We start from the raw sequence: 8,600 nt of genomic DNA, 5'->3' as shown, positions 1-8,600 counted from the left end.
TTCCTTACCCTCCAATGAAATTTCAAGAGCATGAAAGACGTCTATACGACAGTTTAGGATAGGCTAAAAAAGGAAAATCGGACTACACTAGATGGCGTTAGTAATTTTTTCGACATAAGCACCAGTTCCTATTCTAAAAACTCCCCAATACATTTGATATTGAACTTATAGCTTTTGGAACAAGGTCACTGAGCATCGTGGGGAACAATGTATAGCCTAATTACAAAAATAATAATTGGAATTTGGTTTCATAACAAATACCTGGTGGGATTGCCTCGTGTCTTGATACCTGCCGTTCGAAGATTCCCAACGATTTCCTCGTCGAGTGTATACCGTTTGTCCAGGAAATCCATTGCCAAAAAACATGTGAAATAAGTCCTCTGCGCTAATGTCCGCTAAAAGAATAAAAATAATATATCATAAATAAAACTTGCCAGTTAAAACTAACTGAAACTGAACCAGTTTATACTAACTTGTAATTGCTACAAAATTTAGCGTTAAGAAAGAAAAGAATAATGAAATAATTAATATAAAAAATATTAATATGGATATATGAAACAATGAATATGAAATGAGTAGATAATGAATATGAAATAATAATAAAAAAAATAATGGCGTATAAATGAAAAGAAGAAAAGCAGCTACTCACACAACTTGCAAGGTTTATAGAAAATTACAGCTAAGAACTTGGAATAATTCTTGTATAAATTACGAAATGTCAAAAAAAAAAAAAAAAACGGAAAAATAAGTCAGCATGCATAATAGGTTTTTTTTTCTCATACTAGCTCAGTTGATTTCCTTTTCTACTTGGTATTCAACAGTATCCCTATAGGATAGGTGCATTGTTCTTTCTTATCAACAGCACCCGTCAGACTTCGAAAACTAGTACCAAAAACTGGTTAACAAAATCAATCACATTCGAACACAATTTGCGATTATCGTTTTTCGAAAGCCCAAAATATTTACATAATAGTTTATTACAAAACTTGACAGTTTTAGATTTACAAAAGTTTCAGTCAATATTTTGAATTTGAAAAACAAAACAAAAAACGATGGGCTTTATTTAAATATCTACACTTTTTGCAAATTCAGCTTTCGAAGTTTTCCTTTTTGAACTTCACAAGTTTAGGAAACCTAAATTAAACACGTAAACTTATTTGTTCGAAATCCTAAAACATCAAATTTTGTTCAGAAAAGAGCAATATTAAGATGGATTTTTCAAAGCAAAATTAAAAAAGGTAAGTCACGATATGCATAAAAAGAATCAATAAAAGCTATTTAATAAAACTATTTTTTTTCAGAATTTAAGTAATAGCAAAAAATGTACAAATCCAGCGAGTAGTTGAACAATGGACCCAATTTTGGTATACAATAGAAGAATTCCAAAATGAGGTGTTAAAAGCTCCTCCAAAGTTTCCCATGTCAGAGACAACGCTCTAACGTTGCCAATGGTAAAGAACCACAAACCGTCAGCGTATTAATTATGTATTATTTCATTTTCTGTATTATTACGGGACAGCTTCGTATGGAAGGGGTGGTCCTAAAAAACTTTGGAGAGGCTTCATTAAATTAAAAACTGAAAGTTCTAGTGCATATTTTATGAGTTAAAAGTGATTAAAGGCCAACTAGCCCCCCTCCATTTCGCTCTTTTGGTACCCGGCCACAAAATAGCTTCCGAAGGCATCTGTTCAAAATTTCAAAATAGTATCTTTCTTTTTTGCACCTTTTCACCTTTCTGGTTTAATAGTTTAGTGACAATTTCAACGGAAAACAAGATCAGCAGACATTTTGATGCAGGTCATGGGCTCAGCTTCTTTGTAGTATCACTATAAATTGGATATTAAGATTAACAGTATCTCTATTTACTGTATAAACTGATTTTTTATGACACTTGGTATTTACCAAGTGACATATAGCGATCGCAAATTCTGTCGGTCTGTCTGTGTGTCTGTCCCGGTTTTAGGCACTTCCAGATAAGATAGGACGATGGAATTTGGCAGGCGTATCAGGGACAAGACAAGATTAAATTAGAAATAGTCGTTTCCCCGATTCGACCGTCTGGGTAGGAGTATTAAAATTAGAAAAAAGAGGTATTTTTAACTTCCGAATGGGTGATCGGTAATCTTAATGAAATTTGATATTTAGAAGGACCTCGTGTCTCAGAGTTCTTATTTTAAATCCTGACCGTATCCGGTGATACTGGGGGAGTTGGAGGAGGGAAATGGGAAATCTTGGGAAACGCTTAGAGTGGACAGATCGGGTGAAACTTGGTGGGAAAAATAAGCACAAGTTTTAGATACTTGATTGACATAACCGGAATGAATCCACTCTCTTTGGGGGAATGTTAATTCGGAAAAATTAGAAAAGTTGAGGTATTTTTAACTTAAGAACGGGTGACTGGATCTTTATGAAAATTAATATTTAGAAAAAGTTAATGTCTCTGAGCTCGTATTTTAAATACCAGCCAGATCTGGTGACATTGGTGGGGGGAGGGGGGGTTGAAAGGGGAAACCGGAAATCTTAGAAAACGCTTAGAGTGGACATATCGGGATGAAACTTGGTGGGTAGAATAAGCAAATGTCGTAGATACGTGATTGACGCAACTGGACTGGATCCGCTCTCTTTGGGGGAATTAGGGGGGAAGGTCAGTGCTTAGGCGAGTTCGGTGCTTCTGGACGTCCTAGGACGATAAAAAATGGTAGGCGTGTCAGGGACCTGTACAAATTTACTTGATAAAGTCTTTTCCCCCGATTCGACCATCTGGGGGGCTGAAGGGAGAGGAAAAATTTGAAAAAAAATAGGTATTTTTAACTTAAGAGTGGGTGATCAGATCGTAATGAATTTTGATATTTAGAAGGACCTCGTGTCTCAGAGCTCTTGTTTTAAATTCCGACCGGCATTAAGCCTCTGATTTTCCTTTTAAATCAATCTATTGATTCTTAGAATTTTCCTAGAGCTCATGCCATATGAGCTCTTGGCTCTTTCGACCTCGTCACAAGTGCCATATGAGCTCTTAGCTCTTGTTTTTTTTATTACTTCCCTTGCTCATTATGTAAAATTTCTATCCCTAGAAATAACTAAAGCACCATTAAACTGAATTAAATTGAAGGAATGATTGAAAAAATAACCAGACAAACCAGAACTAAAACATCCGAAGCAGAATCATGGTTTGTTTGTCAAGGTCATGGCTAGATTTGTTTCAGAACTTTTAGAACAAACTTAAGCAAATTATTCATTCTGTAACGTATGACCGAGCCCAAATGGAAGCTTGAACATTTTCTCGCCAACATTATTGATAAGTTAATACCAAACCAATAATATATCTTCTTTTTAACTTTTCCATGTGGGCATTGCCCCTTTTTCAGGGGACCCACTTTCCTATAAGAATCTTCAAAATCGAGTATAAAGCTAAGTTTCAAAAAAAGAAATTAAACTTACTCCACACCCCCCCCCCCACCACAGGAAACCCCTAGCTATACTGATTCTCAGTTGTGTAATTTTTACAAGATGTATCAATACATGCAGTTTCTTAGGCTACTTCAAAAGATCCCTCCCCAACCCATTCCAGTGTTTGTTACAGAATTTTTGGTTCGTTCAGCTTGCTCTGTAACAATGATGAAAGGTATACATCCAGGGTAAAGTCAAAGATGTCCTGTGGTGGCGCAGTGATTTGATTTCAGCTTGGTATTACCCGACCCAGAGAACCTAGCTGTAATAACAAACTGCAGGGCCGACACAAAGACCTTAGCAGTCAAGAAGCGTAGTTAATCTGATATAACTATTACTACTACTGCTATTACTAAAACCAAGAATAAATAAAGTGTAAGGAGACCTTCAAAGTTAGTAGAGTAGTAAGGTCCACGAGGTGATGAATGTCTAAAATGCCCATGTGTATCCATCTGGTCCTCCTCACCTCCATATAAATCGTACTTTCTTCTTTTCTCTTTGTCACTCAGAATGGCAAAGGCGTTGCCAATCGCTGAAAAATACAAACTCAACTTATTTCTTAATCTAATAGCATTATTTTGAATGATTCCCTTTTCAGAATTTTCTCAAGGAATGATTCTCCCAAAGAAGGAAGAAACAACTAAGGCTGCTCTGAATAAGAAAAATTGAAAAAAATCAGCGTTTTTTTTTTACATAGTGAACCGAGTTTCATAGTAAACATAGTTTTCAAGAATCGCTAGTTATTTTTTTTTCTTCTTTTCTCTTTGTCACTCAGAACGGCAAAGTCGTTGCCAATCGCTGAAAAATACAAACCAAATTTAATTCTTAATCTAATAGTAACAATAAATCAATATTACTCATTTGTAGCTTTAAATTAGGTTTGCAAATAGACTAAAAAGGCCTGAAACATAAGTGATATTAAAAGCTTTTTTATTTCTTTTATTAAAAGCACAATAGAAATATCAAATTCAAATTGCCTTTAAGTACAATTGTTATTTGACCTTTTGTTACTTACTTACGCCAGCCAGCTTTACTTATTGTGATCTTACCTTCAGTAAAGAATTAATACACCAATCATTTAATGAAAAAGATATCCAAGTTTTGTATGTTTGTTTGCTGTATTTAAGAACGAGAATAAAGCAGGGATACCTTTTGTTATAAAGTTAAGTCAAACTGGTTTCTAAAAGAATTATCAAAAATTTGATAACCAATTTTTTCAGTTTTTTTTTTCGCTCTAATCTTTATTTCTAGGGAACACCCTTATTAAAACGACAAGCTATCATTTAATCGATTACTTATAAACAAAAACCCAAGAAAAAGAGCAAAATACGACATGTGGCATCTGAAAGACTGAAATAATAATTATAATATATTTCTAAACTTATTCAAATCACTCATAAATAATAAGTATATACAAAATATATTTGACTGAATTTCACACTTACCCTGAATAGCATAAATTGTCAACGATATAATTTGTCAAGTATTTTTAAGTATATTAAATATCTTGTGTTAAGTATTTGTTAATCTTATTAAGTATTTTTATTAAGTGTATGTATATTTTTACTGAACTTTCTTTTTTAACCGTTTTTGATTTGATGTTAATTACAAGTTGCAAGATTATTTAAATATTAATAAAATCCGCTGTGTATATTTACAGGGAAAGCAACAAACTAACTGAACCTTGAACCAGACACATTAGCTTTAAATATAATAACTACAATAAATGAAACTCTATTCCTTCTACCAATATTTGTCCCTAAAGACCCTCGCCTCGTTCTCAAGGAACAACAACTATTCAAACACAATATTTTGTAAAAATTGGTCCAAGATAACACTATTTCGTATTTTGCCCTCCAGTCTAAGCTTGTGGTCTTCATGTCAGGACATCAGTGCAACTATCTACAGACAGAACTGCAAAAGGCTCAGAGGGCTAAAAACAGAAACTTAGGGAGCTATCTTAGTTCGAAAAACAGGACCTCTTTGGGGACTATTCCGGGCCCACAACTCGATTTAAGAAAGTTAAGGGGAGGAAAGAATAAATAAAACAGAAAATCCGAATTGTCTTAAAGGGAAAAAACAGACGGAGCAGAAATTTGCTCTGATGAATTCCATAGCAAAATAAAGACTGGAAGTAATTTGCTTAGTTTTTATTTTAACTTTTGTTTTTATAGTTTAGACTTTTTCATCATCGTATAAAAAAAATTTAAATACATAAAATGAAATTAAACAATAGTAAAACATTTGAATTTTTAACAGTCTGCTGGGTACCCAGTGTTAAGGTGAATGGCCTATGTTTGGCACCCTTATCTGAGGTAGGCGTAAGGTAGGTGTAACCAAGCACAAATCAAGCATAGGGGAAATAGCCCTCCTCTCTATTATAGAAACTTCAAATTTCTCCCAACTGGACAAGGCCACAATTCCCTTAGCAACAACGCGGCTGAAAATGACCTCAAGTGACCATTTCAACGCATTGTTGTCAGTTACAGCTAATTGAGGAATCCCCGACAACAGTCTACTTCTTTTTCTCTTTCGACACCTTTTGCAATAACAGTGATGTGATCAGCCACCGTTATTTTTTTTTTTTTACTCTATCGTCTTTAGGGCGGTTTCGAGAGTATCTCCAACCTTCTGTCATGGCCTGTGCCACCTGCATCTCGACCATAATCTCCTTGCCATTCTTCTGCTGACCTTTGAATTTCTTCAACAACTCGTTGGCATCCAGCTCCATTGAACCAAAAGCTCTTTATTTCACTTATGAGATTTTTAGAGATCTGCAGAAATTGGAAATCTACCGCCTATCTTTGCAAACAAGTTTCCATAACCTGCTCCTCTTTCAGCAGCTCTTCTTCTTCCAAACCCTGTCACTCCTTCCCACTTATTTCCTTCGAGGCTTTTGTTCATCTAGGCAGGAATTAGTTTTTATTGCAGACTTTGCAGCCAGTTTTTTCGAATCTCCAGCACCAGGAACACCTAACGCACGCCCTCTGAATCTCCCCAGCTCATCCCTTACACACACGTTTCCATTCAAAATTTATTCATTCTTAAACTGTGTATTTTTGCTGAATATTCTCCTGGAAGGGTAAATATCGCAAACAACACTTGCAGACGAGATGAAATAATTAAAACTGTTTTACGACTACAAACAAGTTTATCTACCCTTGTTCCCCCTATCATTAATCCTTCCTGGCTTTGATTTAAATCCAGATAACTAGACCAATTGTCAGTTGGTCCACTAAAAAGTCTTTTTCTGTTGTAACAAATAACTTTCTGACAACATATAAAACACTGCGATGAAAAATCATTTCGGAATCTTATTGGGTACAAAAAAGTTAAAGCTTTTAAAAACTGCGAAGTCTCTTTGCTAAAAGCCCCCTTCAGAAGGAATCTCGTTGCCAAACAGTGATGCTTCAGAACATGAAGCACAAACTCTGAACACAGACATATTTCTTGACACACTCGACATAGCACTGAGAAGCACTAAAACTGAGCTACTTACAAGGTACATAAAAATTGCACCAACACGAACTACAATTACTTTAGGCGGTTAAACAGACCCCCTGAAAAAGAGAAAAAAGAATACTGATACCGTGTTGTGCGGCAGTAACTGTTTCAAAATTGTTCTGTCTTCTCGTGAGTGTGTTCGGGGGGGGGGGTACATTCGGGGGGAGGATACACATATGTTCTCAGGTTATTAGAATATTTTGTCTAAATTTTATAAAATCTTGTTGGCGGTTGTAGAGTGAGTCAAGTCCCAGTAATTCAAGGGCCTTTTTATAAGAAGTATAGCTTTCTCCCATCATAATTTTATAAGTGTATTTGCATGGCCTCAAAATCTTGGCTTAGTCGAGTTTAACTAGACGCTTGGGCCCCAAATTGGAAACACGTATTCTAGTACAGGCAGAACGTAAGCCATGTTGGCCAGTTTCATTGACAAACAATGCCTCTTTAATATCTTCAAGATAGGGGACACAATTTAGAAGTGTTGACCTCCTTCATAAATTTTTTTACTTAACACCCGCATTCTACCCCCCCCCCCCCCCAACGTCCTAAAGCTTGAACTTGTATGGAGGTTTTCTTAAGCTGTAAAGCTTGGGAAAAATGCATTCCAATAACCATTGCAACTAACTAAGATATGCTTTGTAAGCACTTCGAAACAAATTTCTAATTAACATGAGATAAACTTATAATTAGCATGATATAATTTTCCCAAGTGCTATATGGTTTCTTCATTAAACAAGGTTGCAGGATTCTTTGAATACCCTTTTAATCCTAAAACGTAAAAAGTGCGTTTCATTCAGCTTTTCAGGGATATAGTCTCTCACATCTAATACACTTAACAGGGGAGAACCCACTCTCTAAGCAGGTGTGAGAGAGGCCAGCATTCAGCTAGTTTTGAACAATTGAGCAGAGGGTCTGAATCCTTCCCGCACAACCCAAAGTCCGTCCTAGGAGCAATGTTGTGCTTCTAGAGCACCAGTCACGTGCCGACTTATATTGGCAAAATCCCTTCGGCCAATCATTACTGCTTATGACAAACAAAATTAACTTTGATTGGTCGAAAGTGAAAATGCTTAGACCAATGATGTCACGCTAGGCTCAAGTATGCAGTGAAATCAAATTTTGGGAAGCTGATGGTTGTAATTAATTCTACAACATTAATTAATACCCAACAGGAAATTGAGTAACTAACAAGACTAACCCTTAAACGCTTCGGCAGCTCCCGGTGTCTTATTTTTGTCAGGATGAAACTGAAGGGCTAGTTTTCTGTATGCCTTTTTTAAATCTAATTCACCGGCATCCTTTTGAACACCCAATACTTCATAGTAGTTTTTACATGCTTTAATCCTGAAATAAAAGAAATTTGAGGGAGAGGGAAAAAAACACTGCTTTGGTAAATTAAGATCCCAATGGTTCCATTTCCTGTTCAGTGTTTGTCACTAACTGATACTAACTTGCATCAAAGAAATAACCAGATTCTTTTCCATGGATGTATCACAGTGGATCCGCATTCCCTGAGCACTACAGTTTAGATACCAATACAGATATGAAAATTCGATTTATTTTTGGGACATAGGGCGCGGTAGCGATGCTAGCGGCTGGAGACAGGAAACTGGCATTGGTATCTAAGCTGTGGTCTGAATCTAAAAGTC

General features: G+C 35.8%; 1 long non-coding RNA gene across 1 annotated transcript; it reads right to left on the bottom strand.

The window, feature by feature from the left end:
* Positions 1-240: 240 nt before the first annotated feature.
* Positions 241-8,310, bottom strand: LOC136041359 (uncharacterized). The gene is made up of 3 exons (XR_010621008.1): positions 8,150-8,310; positions 3,833-3,979; positions 241-395 (listed from the first exon to the last, which is right to left on the bottom strand). It is a non-coding gene; the product is annotated as an uncharacterized LOC136041359 (long non-coding RNA).
* Positions 8,311-8,600: the final 290 nt, after the last annotated feature.

The sequence above is a fragment of the Artemia franciscana genome, unplaced genomic scaffold (genome assembly GCF_032884065.1).
Source record: "Artemia franciscana unplaced genomic scaffold, ASM3288406v1 PGA_scaffold_169, whole genome shotgun sequence".
NCBI lineage: Eukaryota > Metazoa > Arthropoda > Branchiopoda > Anostraca > Artemiidae > Artemia > Artemia franciscana.
The sequence above is the reverse complement of the archived record's forward strand: the minus strand, read 5'-3'. Positions and strand labels throughout refer to the sequence as shown.